This window comes from Anopheles stephensi, chromosome 3 (assembly GCF_013141755.1).
Source record: "Anopheles stephensi strain Indian chromosome 3, UCI_ANSTEP_V1.0, whole genome shotgun sequence".
In the NCBI taxonomy this organism is placed as follows: Eukaryota; Metazoa; Arthropoda; class Insecta; order Diptera; family Culicidae; genus Anopheles; species Anopheles stephensi.
In genome coordinates this window covers 48,477,294-48,494,017 of record NC_050203.1, presented here as the reverse complement: position 1 = coordinate 48,494,017, position 16,724 = coordinate 48,477,294, and the positions used below count along the sequence as shown (strand labels likewise).

At 42.2% G+C, this 16,724-nt stretch overlaps 1 long non-coding RNA gene across 2 annotated transcripts in view; it reads right to left on the bottom strand.

The window, feature by feature from the left end:
* The window catches only part of LOC118512651, a 79,043-nt gene that overhangs the window by 38,281 nt on the left and 24,038 nt on the right, over nucleotides 1-16,724 (bottom strand). Inside the window, exon 3 of one of the 2 annotated variants that reach the window (XR_004906328.1) lies at nucleotides 14,117-14,273. The exons of the other annotated variant lie outside the window; for it this stretch is intronic. This is a non-coding gene — a long non-coding RNA (uncharacterized LOC118512651). The remainder of the gene's footprint in view (nucleotides 1-14,116; nucleotides 14,274-16,724) is intronic. 2 annotated transcript variants of the gene reach the window in all.

The following is a 16,724-nucleotide window of genomic DNA, read 5'->3' as shown; positions in this document are numbered from 1 at the left end:
TGAAGCGAGAAAAAACCCGGGCCCAAACCACACACGAAAGAGTGCGCGCGGTGGCACACTTGCCACACGAAACCTCCGCACAGGCCACAGGGAAGTTCGAGTTCGGTTTGGTAGTAAAACGATTTTAAATTATAATGATGTTTTTTCAAGCATATTTTGTGTACACAACCGACGCTGTCCCTCGTCCTTGGGCGCGCCATTGGCAGCCGAGAGGCAAGGATACACGCTCCATTGTGTGCATGTACAACAAACTCACCCATCGATTCGCATCATCCACGTGTGCCGGGCGCTGAGGTTTTGCCGGCAAATCGGCGGGCTTTCTGGCCGCTGCAAATCACTCTATGAGGCGTAACGAGGCGCGCGCACACCGGGTTCGTCTGCCAATATTGCCATCGAAGGCGATGGTCCGTAAAATTTAATAAAACTTAGATTAGCTTTGTGGTTGCTTGCGACGGGGCGATCCAATCCGAACTACCGCTTTCAACTTGGTTCGTATTTTTGTTGGTTTTTTTTCGGGTCTCGCCTGTTCACGGCATATTTCATGGCGTGTGTGAAGCTGATGTTGCTATAATGAATTTGCCGATGCAACTCTACGAGGAAGCTTGTAGGTGCTCTGTGTGTGGGTTGATGGCACGTGTTCAGAATTGGACCATGTGCCGGACTATTTGTAGTTGAGCCGTTTGTTTGTTTGTTTATGTTTATACTTGAGCGAATCGAATATCTTCCAACACCACGATGTAAATATCCAACAAGTGGCAGCAATATGATAAGTAAACAATACTTTTACGAGCGTATAAGGTGTTTAGCATTGGACGAATGTAGCTAGATTGCTAATTTTGTTAGTCTAGTGTTTAATTACGGATTAAGAGAACATTTTCACAGAATTAGTAATAGTATCTTCATGTGGAATGTCAATTTATCGTTTTAAAACATGCGGAACTTCGTACTGCTTTTTGGCATAACATCCTCAAGATCCTTGATCCTTGATCCGATTTTACCCGCACATAGTTGGAATAGTTAGTACTGCGACCGGAGAAGGATCGTTTCAATCCCCGGTGCTGAAAATTACATGTCCTGGTGCATCCCAAATAAAAAACACACATCAGTTTCTGGTTCCTTCCAGCCATCGCTCACGGCCTACGCAATTAACGGAGGCAATGCCAGACGCGACGTGCATGGCGTCGCCCCGTTGCCATACGGGTGAGCAAATATAATTTTCATGCTCATGCAATATTTATGGAATCGCGCAACGTGGCGAAAGCGCGTTGCATATTACGTCAACTGCCTACGGGAAGCGTTCTGCCTCAATTCCAGGAAAAACAACATTGGAAGCCCAGTTTGGTGATGAGAAACACGACGGTACGGGGAGCGATGGTGCACGTGTGCGGCAGAATGAGGTTAAATATTCTGGTAGTCGCCAAGAAGGGGTAGGGTTGTCCTGGTTGTGGTCAAAAGGTCTGACGCGGCTGCATAGTGGAAGAAAAAAAGCATTCTCACACAGACATTTAACCAACAGACATCGTACGTCACGCACGACCCGGACCGGAGCTTAGTATAGAGTTAGAGTCAGAGGCGTCGATTGCCTTTAACTGCTCTAAGGCAAAACTCGTTCCAGAAACTCCCAAAACCTGCGAGCGACAAGGCATCCGTGGTAGGAGTAGAAGTTCCATCGAATCTCATTCAAAATATCGTAAATATTAATTTTCTCCAAACATTTCATCATTCATCCTACGAAACATCCGTCTAAAGCGAAAGCCTCGGGGAATTCTGTATCGCCGCGGCATGGAAGGAGAAATGGCCTCCCGTTGCGTTGCGGTGGAAGCGCATAAGCACCCACTACCATAGAATATTCACTTCCGGACTCGGGAATTGATTTTGTGGCTTGATTTCTAGACGACGTTCGGACCGCCGACCCACATTGATTGTCACTCATGATCGCTGCTTAAGTTTGGTCAAATGAAACACTATTGAGTGATGACGTGCAGGCATGACATTTTTCTATCGAGTTCCGTGAATCAAATGTTCTAAGCTTGGATAGTACAGCTTAGCATATCAGTATATTATTTAGAGAATATATCAAAAACGAATCGAGGTAATTATAATACTGATATTAAATAAATCTTGCCGATATAGGCTATATTTGATGAATAAAACAGATATCCTGTAATATTTGATTGTAAGAGAGGTTAAGTTTTTGTTCCAGTATGTAGGAACGACCTGGCCATATGGACATGAGAACACCACATTTAGTATTATTTTTAAAAGTATGCTATGAAAAACTCATGATGCTCCAAATCAATTTATATTATAATCTCTCTCTTCTTGGTCTAACGACCTATCAAGCTCATACCTGCCATGTAGTTGGATAGGCAGTTCTCACTACGGGGGAACGATCCGGATAGGATTTGAAGCCCAGTTCTGCCGTATGAAAACCAGCATCGCTGTCGCATCTACCACAGAGCCGCCCCCGGGGGAGTTTGGAGATCATAAACTAAATAAAAATGGTTCTTTATGATACATCTAACAAATTTCACAATTAAATAACAGCAAACAAAGAGCTTCTTTTCTAAACAGTTTCGATAATCGTAGTCACACAAAGCTTCTCAAAAATGGAAATAAAGGGAATTCAAATAAAAAAGGATACAAATCTAAGAGTTTGTCCAATGTTTAACAGAGGAGTGTGGTCAAATTCCTTCAAGAGCGTTATTGAATGTATTCTTGATAGAACCAACAGTAATGACAGTGGTACCGCAACACGTATTAATTAATAAATTAATGGATGAACAATGTATGTTGCAAGTTGCAAAAAGGTACGCCCTTCTTGTTGCTTCTAGCGATTTTTGAATGCGAGATCTTTTACCACAAATAGAAAGCAAACAACGCCACTGGAAACCCAACCAAACTGTGGAATTCTACGTATCGTGGCCCTTATGTTTGCGCCAGTTGTAGCACTGAGAGTGTTGGCAAGGATGTTCATGCCAAATATGCCTTATTACGCTGGTTGAAAATCAATAATGGGTTTCAAGCTACATACAAAATCAATGGTGCGGTTTTGAGTAGCATGACCGTTAAAAAGGCACAAGATTGTAAAAACGCTGCTTATGGTTGAAAAGATGAATGAATGATGTCTTTAAAAAGGTATGTGTGGTATGTGATTTTTATCTTCTTCTTTTGCACTTCTACCTCGAAAGGTTGCGGCCTACCATTTCTGGCATTCTGTGACTTGATTCTACCTGTAGTAGAATAGACAGCCCTATGTTCGGGAAGGCGGTCAGGATGGGATTTGAGCCCTGATCCTGCAGTATGAAGACCGGCGCCGAAATTATCTCTGCCACTGGAGAGATTTCTATATACTGAGATAACAATTGTAAGTTTATTGAAGTTACGAAAAGAAACCGTATTTTAAGCACAACCTAAGTGGTTGAGCTTAAGCAGACAAAGCAAACCGCAAAGATAACAGAAACTAGCATTTTTTTTGTTTATTTTCCTTAATTAAAATTGCGTGAAGTTTCATTGTTAATATTAATCCTACAATATTCGATCTATTCAGCATAATCCATGACTTTTTAATCAATATTATCATTTAACATGTACGCCTTTACTGCACCACAACTTCTTCTCAAAAATTGAGAACTTGTGTCCCTTATAGCATGTACCGGTTGAAATTTTTTTACTGGAATTCTTGTTTAAACCTTATTTTAGTCTCGAGAAATGGTTTTCTTTTCTTGAATACCGCAGTACTGGATAAATAGATCTGCATTTGGGAACACGGTTCTGTTGAGGTTTGAACCCAGACCGTGATAAGGGATGCAGCCTAGATTGAATACCATCTTATTACAAAAAACGGGATGCTAGAAGCTTATTTCACGCCTTCTCGCTACGGAACCGGTAACAACCAATCAAAGTCTAGAACAAAGGAAACATTCTTGGCAATATCCCTTCGCGAATTGCGGAAAGTAGCAATATTCTTAGGGGTTAGTTGTTTCTTGGATGGAGGTTGATGGTTACCATTGGTAAGATGGTACCGGTAGTCTGCGTTTGCGCCGATGGTATATTGATAGGTGTTTTGCAAGGAAGGTACGAAGAATAAACGATGAATTCTAGTGGAACGGCCAGGTCATATTACTTACAACTACACTCTTAAATTGGTGAGAAAAACCAAATTTAGGCATTTTTTTGTGATTTGTTACCGATTTCTTCCGCGTCCGTGAGACTGACACTATTATCTCTTCGGTCACTGGATCGCCAGTTACTTTCATTTATGCTGAATTAACTTGAACTGATTTTTTTAACACAACAGACAGAAACATAATTTTGCATCAAATTTGACCAAACATCAAATTTAGAATAGTCTGAGTGGTAGTTGCTGTAGTTGCTAACACGAGGGCATGGGCATTCACCAATGGGTAAATCAAGTCAAGAAAGCCACATATTAAAGGCTTAAACCTCTAGAGTATATAGAAAGAGACAACCCAGATTCGCCTACTCGTTGTTTTAAACAAAAAAAAACAACAGGTTTTTTTCATACTTCTATCAACAAGAAAAACGGTGTAACAATCAATTTCTTCATTAGTAAATTGAGTGACGTTTCCGAGAGCTCATTCCAAACCTTTTTCATCCGTTGAGTATAGAACAGGCGTGAAGGGTGAGAAAACCTACCTATGGGTAAGAATGATCACAAAGCGAGTCATTTGCAAGACGAGTCAAGGCAAAGAACATGTCTTCGGAGCGAATGATAGATACCGAATGAGAAGGATTCAACATCAAAGCGTTTCGTGGCTGCTACAATACTGCAACTGCTGTACCTTCTGTTTTATTTGCCATGGTTAACATTAACTAGATTTTTTCCTTTTTTTACATTCCTCATCTTGACACTCTGTAGTATGGATAGTAATGAAAAAACGTAACAATGTAACGTGTAACTTTACATCATGCTGGTGTTTTGGCTTGTTTGAAGTAACGTGTGCAAAACAAAACAGACAAACAATTTCAATCGTGTGGTATCCCACTTTGAGTGTTTGCACTTGACATTTCCTCCTTCAAAGTATGGCCTAAGCAAACACATCCAACGAAAGCAACTCACTTGCGAAGTACATGTGAAGGCATTTAAAGTGTTTGAAAATTATCCTTAATAAAATAACGCAGATAAAAAAATTATAAGATTAGTGAATTTACATTAAAATTACTCACAAATCCACTGCTGAAATTATCAATAGGCTAGAAAAATAACAACATAAAGTATATCTTTTCGCCAACGACAAACAATATTTATTGCCCTCGCCCTTTTGCGATCCTCGACGTTCCTTTTCGAGCGTCATTTAAATTATCGGTGAATAATAATGATATCCTTCGTTTGCGCGTGCTGGTGGGGCTATATTCCTTCCTTTCCTTTTTTTGCGAACCGAATCTTTCCCGGGTCAAAGAAAGTGCTGCTTGACACTCAACCCACCGTCAAAAGCACGTATCTCCATCACGCTAGGCTACCGATGCAAAACGGGCGAACGTTCGTTCGTTTTCGCCATTAAGCGAATAGGAAATCCGACCGAGTGTGAATGTTTGCTGAGGGTTTTCCGCGGCTGAAACTTACCCACCACCCCGAGAAAAACGCTAACAACCGGGCCCGGATGCGGGAGATTGGGGTTTTTCGAGAAAATATGGAAACCGCAAGACCTCCAGCCGCGAAGTGTTTTGGCAGGTTGCAGCTCACTTTGTGCTGATTTCATCGTTTCTGCATAATATATTTTTAATGGCGTTGATATTAAAGGAGGAAATTATAGCTAAATTAAACTTAATGTGTCATTAATTTCATTTTTATTGTTATACGCAGGGCATGAAATTTTATGCACGTAGAAGAGCGAGTGCTTGTTGAGCGGTACGGATCGGGACCGTTGTAAATGGGCATATGGACCAGAGCCACATTCAAGGATTAGAGGAATGTGAAGCTAACGATGCAAATGATGTTGAAAATTAAATAATTGATTTATAATTCAAAGTTCAGGATTTCTTTACAGCTCTCGTAACCTGAAATAATAGAACAGTTTTATAAAGATCGTGTATACTTTTTTTTTGTACTTCTCGATGTTTTTCCGTGCATACATTGGTGAGATAGTGTAATAGCTAAAGCATCTTATTATTCCATTGCAATCATATTGTTTACTTCCAATGAAACCTTGAGGAGCCTACCTAAAGGCAAATCTCCAGGGTTGCTGCGTACCAAGCAGACCTTTCAATTCGCTTGAAGCCTTTCGCTTCGTAGGTGAGTGACACACGATGACAGGTTATCGAAACGTGAAACCATAAACATTACAACAAACCCCTTAGGCGTAGTTCGGGAATCATCACATCATCGCACAAGAATGTTATGTTCCGTATCATGTGCCCCCTTCTACTTCTTCTTGCAATCAGCCGCATGTATCCGGATGTTGGCTTGCTTCTTTCACAATTGCACCGTCTGACAGGTAAGCATGATACGGTATCTTGGTCGCTGTCGTCATGTCTCGAATCAATCCAGAGGCACGCTAGAGACACAAGAGGGCACACACATCATAGTGCGAGATGTTCGCAAATTCGTGGTTTACGCGGACCGAAATGGAAGTGAGGCGTACACGCACAAAAAAATCCTTCAACCGCATCCAGAGACCCGGCACGAGGCCAGGCACACGAGCAGTGCACGTGAAACCGTTTAGCATCGTTTAATGAAGGAAAATTATCATATTTACGCTGTCACTATTGCTCACGCTGATGAACACAAACATTCCGGATGGATTTCATTTAGCTTTAGGTCCCTCCAAACAACTGCTTCTGCTATTAAGAAAGGCATTGGCTTACATGAAAACGAATAAGGAACGTATCAACGGATTTAAAGATTTATTGTAGTATTCTTCTGTTGAACGCCGAGTAAATCTATAACTCATTATTTTTATAATAAAATCAAAATAAAGAAAATTGCATTATCACATTGAATACATACTACAAACCTAAAAACGAAGGCTCTTTTAAGAAGCTAACAATTAAATTTATTATTAGTCATTTTTTAACAAACCCGTGAAGCACGACACAGCATTGTGACCAAATTTATATTCCCCAAAACCAGTGCTAATTTGGTAATTTCCACCGGGCCATTCAAGGCATGTGCACCGACGCGACTCTACTCCTAAGTACTCCTGCCGGAAGGACGATGTCATTCGCTTTGTTTTCTAAGCCTCTGTCTAGTGATATATGGTTTTTTCGTCCTCGAAAGGCGAAATCGAAGCAAAGCCGAACGGTACCTTAGCCAGACGGCATGCGAGCGGCGACGTCGAAGAATAAACAACTTCCAAAGAAGTTTTACTCCTCGCCCATCCTATGCATCCCGCTGCTGATGGAATCACCTAATGGCAGTTGGTCCAAGAATAAGGCGGATTATGAAATTAGGAAGTAGGAATTTCCTTATTTTTATTAATTATGATTAGTTGCAGGGAAGAGAATGATTTACGATGCTGGGTTTGTGAAGTTTTTCGTTCGCCCGTACATTCATTTGGGGATCCCCGTGCTGCTCTCTCGGGCTGCTGCGCGGGCCAAGGGCCAAGGGGAGTGGATTTCTTGTGACCAAAGTTTTATCCACCACTACGCCCGGATGTTGTGGTAGTGGTTTACCGGAGTGTGTGGTAGAGGAAACGAATTACGCTCAAACCTGTAGAGCAAGCGTGCAGGTGTGGTACACCCACACGGAATGGGAAAATCTTCGACTAAACCTTGCGTGCCGTGATCGTTGGAGAAGGAGCAGCATCAACAACAGCAAAAAAATACATCTCAGGTGAACTAATGCAGGGAACCTAACTGAAGGAAGCAAAACGGAAAACCATTACGTGGGATCATGAACTTACCGGCACCCTGATAGGGGCGCAGCGGCACAATGAAAATGGCACAAGTAGATCAGCCCGTCGTCACCGGCGGGCGCCGTGGTAGTGAGATAGCAGACAGGCGCTCGTAAGTGCGTCTTGGTCGCTGTGCAAGACACAACAGCTTGCAATAGCAACAGTAGCAGCAACCTCGCCGTATCCTCTGTACCGGCGCATAATCTTGATAATACATGATTTTCATCTTTAGATCGGACGGAATCATCTTTTAATACGCTTTCGCTTTTCAAAGACGGTCGCTTAAGCTCAGTGAACGGTACACTGCTGAATGATGGGGCAAAGCCGTGTCCTGTTTTATTTCCCCCCTGCCTGCCGCTCAGGGTGACCTGATCGAGCGTAAGGCATAAAGTTCAGGTGCCCGCTTCTTACTTGGAGCTGAGAAACTTGATTAAACCCCAATCTTCGAATGGGGGTACCACCGGTGAGCCTGGGGGGATGGTTCGTCGCATGGAAATCCAAAAGGAAATCCGACAAGCTTACAAAAATAGAATATTAATACTTGATCGATTTAATGCGGTATCGTTGGTGGTTTTACCATTTTCCATGTACCTATATGCCTATAATCCGAAAACTCATCATCCCAGATATCGATGATAACGGTACGGTGATATTATGCGTTAGCTGAGCGATGCAACCGACGGGGAGCGAAGCTTCGGGAGGCTAGTAGGTAATTGCACAAACGTCGATTGATTATAATATTGTTGAGTAGCCCACGCAATTATATTGTCATATTAGCTTCCTGCATGACAATTGAGAACTGGCATTAAATCAAACTAGCATTTATGATAAGCTAGCTAATAATGCGGGGGCGGTCCGGTGGCAAGGCGATAACGGCGCCGGTCTTCACACGGCAGGACCGCGGTTCAAATCCCATCCAGACCGTTTCTCCGTACGCAGGGCTGACTACTTGCTCCGGGTAAAATCAGGTCACAGAAAGCCTGAAATGGCAGGCCGAGACCTCTCGAGGTTGTAGTGCCAAGGAAGAAGAAGAAGAAGCTAATATAAAGTTTACTGTAAAAACTTAAATTGTATACTAATACATTTAAAATTTCAACATGTTATATGTTTCTTGAGAATGGGCAATATACAAGCCAATGAAATAAAAAACGACCTAAGGTTTTGCTTAAAAATCCTCAATTTACAACAAGTCAAAATTAAAACAACAACTGGTGACAAAATGCACACAAAAAATTAGAGCGAGCGAGCGAGTTTTATAAGCAGTTGTTTTTAATGAAATGATAAAATATTCCATGTTTTTTAAACGCCTCAAAGGTAAAAATAATTCTTGATTTTTTGCCATCCTCTCATTCTTTATTAAATCCGAGCCATATCCACCTGGATCGGTTTTGCACAGAAGAACGGGCACAAAAATTTCCCCGAAGCTCTGGTGCCGGCACAGGTCCGGCGTTATATCATAAGGAATATAAAGAAATTTCTCTTTTTCTCCTCCCGTTTCCATCTGCCTTGAATGCCTCGCTCGCTCACCGGGCCCGGCCACAGCATCAGCGCCAGCCAGCAGCACTGTTTTATGTAAATTAATTCGAAAAACTTACGATAAATTAATTCCGAAAAGAAAAGAGGGAAATCGCAAATTTATGAGGAAATGTGCAAATTCACCATGCGTTTTTCTCATTCTACGGTGGTGGGATTTTTTTTTCTATTTTGTTCATTTAGCATGAACTAGCCACGAGACCAAACACGATATTGCCCACAAATCCTGTCCACCTGGGTTAGTTTTAGTGCACGATTTTAGTGTCCGGCGCCTGGGATGGTTCCAGCTAGCCCGTACATATACCGCCCGTACGGCGATGGCAGTCGGGTTTTTGTCTGTTTAGCTACCGTTTTGCGCGATCTACCGTTCGGCCATTGGGACATTGGGATGGTCGTGCTTTTATGGACGGTTCCGTTGCTTTTTTTTTTAGAGAACCGCTTCCGAAAGAAGCATTTTCTTGATTTTGGCCTCGTTTATTGCCCGTTCAAAAATTGTGTAAAAATATTTCATTCATTCATTCCGGTCCCGGCGAAGGAGGGAGCGAGTTTTTAAGCGAAAACCAAGGATGCACAGTCGTAATCTCGATGGAGTGGAATGCAAAACCAGTCCAGAACCATGGGATTGGATGCATTTTTCTCTAACTCCAAAAAACCAGCATACATTTCATGGTTGTTGTAGATCTAGCGGAGCTGGTTTGTAGTGGTAGCTTTAGAGAATTTGATCGTACACCCTCGGCGCATTGTAGATTTAGCACAAGCGGAAAGAATATACCTTTACACCAGAAACAGAAAAGGATAGGGGTTCATGATATTTTCACTTAATGACCGTGCACGAAAATCGAAGAATGTTTTGTCGAAGTTTGATCGACGAATCATCTTTTGGAATTCTAATTTGTGTTATTTGAAAATTAATTAGACTATAATAATATTCAATATAAATGGCATTAAGCAAAATTATCATTTCAATTTAACAATAAATATAGATTTAGATTTGTACGAGCTACCATAGGTAATCCTAAGAGTTTTGCTGCAAATAATCTTATACGTTAGAAAGGTATAGTCCTGGAATTCAAAAATTCTAATAGATGAATGCTGTACCCTCATAGCCTGCAGTGTTCCGTTTGTCCGTATCTTTTAGCGCATTCTGCCACCTCGGACCAGTTTTTTTGTGTTCTTAGCTAAAGGTACGCAAAAACGACCTATGCGGTACGAAACGGCAGATTCTGTCCTAGCTATTTTCTTTATTTTCTCTCTCCAGGATCGACATCGTTCAGCGGAACGAGCGGAGCGAGCGTCAGTACCGAACGAACTAGACCCAATGGCTATGGGCACCAATGATGGTTGACGCCGGAGGAGGAAAGAAAAATACGATGGCAAACTAAAAAATCACCACCATCCTGCAAAATGCTCCTCCTGCTTCTGCGCATCGTTGCATCCGGAAGTTATCGCTCACTCGAACGCCGGCCAGTGCGCCGGAAGTCCGATTAATGCTTCCGCTTCGTTCGGTTGGCTGGCTGCCGGGCGGATGTTCGGTAGGACTTGTCTGCTTTGTAATGGGTTTTTATTTGCAGTTCGCTGTTGTTTTTTTTTCTTCTCTTCTCTCCTTGCTCATCTCCTTAGGGCGCGATTGCATCTCGCCCATTCGTCCATGAAATTGCTCGGTTTATATTAGGCCAAACCGATGGGAGTAGTTTTATGCTGGAATAATAATATTTTATCCTCACTAGGAAAGGTGGTTTCCATTTTGACGCGGGTCAAAAAAGGTATAAAAGTGTTTTCATATAAACAACGTAGTTTTATTTTTATTATCGACACGGAGTTGCAAATAAGTTTCACTGTATTATGTAAGTTCCTGCATAATGTGTAATCAATGCGTAATTGTTCATTTCCTGAAGGCTTTTGCTTTTGCCATGGTCGTTAAAATAGCCTATCATATGGAGTTATAGAGCCAAAGGCAGTAGAGCAACTACCACCCGGAAGCTAGCTTGATGGAAATTGAAGGGAAGAAGTTCCTAGACGGACACGAAAACACCGTAACGCCACGTCGGAAACGTCAGCGTAGGTTGATGCCGGATGTCGGAGAAAAATATAATAAAACCCCTTAGGGTGGTATTTACTGCAATCGGACATCGAAATGCGTCTGCATCCGACCATCGAAGGATTCGTTTCCGGTTCAATCGGACAGCCGATGTAAATGTGGAATGCCGCATCAGCCACATCGGAGCAGAAAAATTTATCCCTGTAGCCAGTTTATTCCACAATTTTGCATCCTAGCGCTTACAGCCGTTCATTAAACATTGGCCTCTCCTTCCCCTAATAGTATTCCGCAGTGGTGGAGGTACTAATAGAGGAAACTAATGGAATTAGCGTGTGAGATAGACAAAGATAAATTTAGCACAGGAAATATTTAGGTAATTTAAAAGTCAGTTAAGTTAAGGTTATAAGACATTTAAATTAGGTTTGCAAAATCGAAAAATTATGGTGCTCAAAACTTCCTCGTTCCAACAAAACCCTGTTCAAAAAATATACTAAATAAGCATCGTGGCAACCATTTTCATCATTCCAGTAAGCAGCTAGTAGCTAGCTGAACCAAACTGAAGGCTATTTCGCCGAGGCAAAGAAAAACATTTGGATTGATGTGCACCAGAATGTTGGCGGCTCGGACAGCGGGTGGTAGAAATAATAATGGCATAAAGGAATGCTTTGGACGGAAAACACATTAAAACGATTTCGGCGAAAGGTTTCTGCATTCATTCCTTCGTGTGGTTTTGCTTCTTTTTTTTGTCGTCCTTTGCTAGCTGGTTTGCTGCCAGCTTCTACAGTAAACACATCTTAACCTCTCAAAAGAAAATGGCCCCCGTGTGAAATTTCCGACCGGGTAGAAACGGTCCGCCAGGACGAAGTAGAAGAAGAATAAAATGTTCTGGCGCTGGACTGGTCGGCGACACTGCTGGACACAAGAAGCAAAGAACTTTTTTTTCTCGTGCAAGAAAATGCGGCACCGAAGATTCCAAGGAAGTTTCCCGAACGAAAGTAAGTAGTGTCGAGTGAAGCAAGCAGCCGAATAGGCGAGATGGTTCAGCAAAACCCCCGTAAGCTGTTCTTACCGGCAAACCAGGCGATTGTGGAAATGGAAATATCCGTCCCGATGAAAGGACAGAGTGTGTGACGAGGAAAAGCTATCTTGCAAAGTGCCACAAGTCGCCACTGTCACCGGATATTGCAAACTGTCCGTCCTCGACTATATCTTACCGATATGCTGCCCAACGGTGCCATTAAAGGCTTCGTGATGGTGTCTGCCTGAGCAGTTGACTACTTTATGTTGACTCTGTGATTGAAATGCCATTTTGATTTCTACTCAGAACTGTTGTTTAAATGCTTAACATAAAACGTTAAAAACTGTAAATATTTTCAAAATTTTCTTCTTCTTCTGCCTTGGCACTACAACCTCGAGAGGTCTCGGCCTGCCATTTCTGACTTTCTGTGAATTAGTTTTCAAATTTTATACACCAAGAATTCTTGAAAAAGAATATCATTTCATGATGAACAGTTGCATCACAACAGAGATTTCCCAACACCATTTCCCACTCGACTTAAACCGATTTCTTCCCACGGTGAATGGAATAACCGTCAAGGATCAATTTCCATTCTTCTATTTCCTACAAGCATTGATGGTGCTCGAGCCTTTTACCACCCTGATACACAACGCTATACTGCAAACAACGATCATCGTACGCTTGGTGTAAACGATCATCAACAACAATAATCCCATATCATCGATGGATTAACGGTATCATACATTCAATTATGCACTGAATTACGTAGACAATTGGTGGCGGACAATGTGTAGCGCATCGAAGACACTGAAAGACACAGCAATATAGTGGCAGCGGTACGAACAATAAAGCCACACTCGGAAGGCGTCCGTTCGTGGCCGAGAAGCGGAAATGTTTTGATCTTCAAATGGTAGTAGAGCAAAAAGTGAGAAACACGCTTAACTTTTTGTCATTGATCCTCCGCACACTCGAAAACTGTGCAGTGCCATTCTGAGCATGGCATTCTCGCTGCTGCTACTTGACTCGTCGAGGGTGAATGTCATTAAATGCTCTTGCTGCTGGCTGGCTGGCTGGCAAGCGCATCCGAAACAGGGAGACGGTACGTTGGCTACCACTCAAGTACCTTGATACTTGTTATTAATTTACAGTAATTATTTACGCCATTGTGTCACGATGCTACGCTAATGTGACCACAGCAAATCAAATCAAACGATGCTAATGATGGGGGCTTGTGGTTCCGGTTTGCACGATCTACCGAAGCTTGCGCACGGTACATCAGCCGAACTTCCGTCGCACACTCACACACGGCGAGTTTGTTTTACAACTTTGCCCAGCCCGTCTATCAGTGGGCCAACTTTCTTGCGCTGCTAGCGTATGTGGTAAAGTTGCACTTGAATGTTCAACAATGTATGTAAAAGAGGTACCCCAGGCACATGGCAGCACACCACTGACACTGACCTACCATACGGCGGTCAGTTCCGGCAGAGATTGATCGAAAGGGACCTCTATTCTAGCGCAAGGGGCGAACGGGAAATGGAGGGAATGGGCAGCAATGGGCAAGATTGATGAGTTCTTTGCCTGATCGAATGTTGAATGGGAAAATTTAGCGTATGATTAATGTACTCTTACCATAATTGACGAACAATGACATGGAAGGCACGATCAACTTACCGTGCGACTGCACTGTTATTATGTAGCGTTGGTGAGAAAATGGAAAGCAGTGCTTTGGAAAGCGATTGCCAAATGCTGGAAAAATGACGCCTGTGTTGCGCAATTGTGTATTTTCTACAACAAGGTCTATCCATAAGCGAACCAATGTTCATGGAAGCTAAAATTCAAATAAATAAAATTTAATTAGTATTGCGAATAGTTTGTTGCGCTGTGTGAAATTAGCGGTCAGCCCTATAAAGTGTAACCTTATGGCTTCAAACTGATATAAAATTTCTACGAGTGTCACTTACGAAAGCGGAACTGCTTTGTTTGGTAACCGCAATCAGACCGAAGAAATTGTTGGCCCAAGGATTAACACCTATCTAATCATGGCGAGCAACATAAAAAAAGAACGCTGACATCCCTTTTCATTCAACCGAAACTACTTTCACCACAATGAGAAAAGGGAGCAATAATCAAAGATGTCAAAAAATCTTTATGACTTGTCGCCTTCCAAGTGATCTTCCTTATTGTTTACCATCGCCACAACGGACACAGCCCAAGCGCTGCCAATTAGAGAGTGAGAGTGAACGAATTCTTTTTTTTGCGGTCGGCACAGTGTCTGTATTACAGAGCAAGGAAAAATGGAAAGAAAACCCATTGCAGCACAGAAGTGCTTCACCCCTGTAATGTGTCACAAATGCTAGTCCAGCACGGCAAACAAAGGAAACATCAACGAAACTGCTGCCAGGAATACATTGGAACGGTCCACCGTGGATCAGACAGCGACGGTAAGTGGCTCAACGAAGGGCACCAGAACCCCGAAAGAAGATGTTGCATCTTAGCCACTACCGATCTAGGAGATGCCAGCAGCTGATGCTTCCAGTACAAAGAGATAACTTTTGAACCTTTCTAAACGAGGGCCATACGACGGGTTCGACCCTCCGAACGATGGATTCGGGACGCAGATCTTCTCGTGTGTCAATCAACCGACCCCACCGAGAAACAGTCATCAAACGTGACACGTACTGCCCCGTCTGATGTATTCATGAAATGCATGCAACGAAACCCGGCAAAGTAGAGCCCGGAAATATGATTTCTTCTTTGATTTATTCAGCCCAATTCGCTCGAATCGAGTTTGCTGACTTCGCACGGTTTTGTGGTTAGTTGGGTATTTGGGCAATTGTAATTTGATGTAAGCGCCCGGATGCCTTCAAGAACGTCCGTGCGATAGCGAAGCGAAGACTTGGAATGGTTTAAGACAGTGCAGCGGATGCAACGCGGTATAGGATAGTTGTCCCCACTTTTCTTGACATATTTTTCACATTTTACGAACCGTCCTAAAACGGTGGTGACATGAGAAAACGTAATTTGCTTTTTAAAAAATGCAGAACAAAAGAATACCGCGGAGGGATTTTATGACATAGGTGTGGTTAGAAAATAATGGTTTGATCTTTCTATGTTGAAGAGGGAAGAGCTCCAATTACTTTAACTGGAGGGTGAAAGTACAAAGGTGAATGTCCTAAAATGAGCACATTACATGCATAGCTTCACCTAACTAGAGAAGAACAACTCCTCGAATAACACATAATGTCTAAATAAATTTAATACGTTCTTGCACTCAGCATAAACGGTTAGCTTTTAGAGTAGCTGTTGTTTTGCTTCAATAATTTTAACAAATGGAAAAGTTTTCGAATGGCTTTCTTAATACATCAGTGAAACATGAGGTTTAAGGCAAAGATAGCATAAGAATAAGCACTAAGGAAAAATAGTTTGTTAGTTATCAGGTGGTACAACCGCTTCGTCCACGGTCTTGCCCAGCTCCAAAAATCCTCGATACCACTCAACGGTCCAGCGCCACGTCAGCCAATCCGTTATCCTGGCCGTTCTGGCGGACGCGTCAATACCATCACTCCGTCTAAGTTTGGCCTACATGCCTCCTCTGTACGGGTGGATGGCCTAAAAGACTTTACGGGCTGGGACGTCCGGTACCATTCTCATGAACAGTCCACCCTGGAGCCTGGCGAGTCTAATTCGTTGGAAAAATAAATAAATGATTTAATTTTTTAAGCACAATTCACCATCAAGCTATTCCAACGGGTCTCACTCTTCCATATCTAGATGTTCTAACCTGCTTACAAAACATTTTCGTTAAAAAAATCAGCTGGCATACCTTCTACGATTCTAGAAACAAGAATGCCCAAGCTACAAAATATCGAATCAATTTTCCACCTTCTTTCACAAACACATTATCCGTCTAATCATCTTTTAATCATCTCGAGACAGTACGACTACTTTTTTACGGCTGAATGGTAATCCACAAAAACAAGAAACTAATAATATCATATTCCCACATATTTCACATCACCTGAAGCTGTTACTTCTAAAGGCAAATTTGACCTTTAGATTTGACTTGCTAGTAGGAAAATAACACTTTTTTTAAGAAAACAAATTATTATTATTAAACAAAAACACATGTGTTCGCATGCACATCGCTTATTTGTTACATGTAGAAGGATAACTATACTCATGAGTGATTAAAACCAATGGTAAAGAGTTCGATAGGAATCAGTTAACCTGTAGCACCAAGTGCACTGGGTGACTGATCTTCGCTGTTCTGCACCTTCAC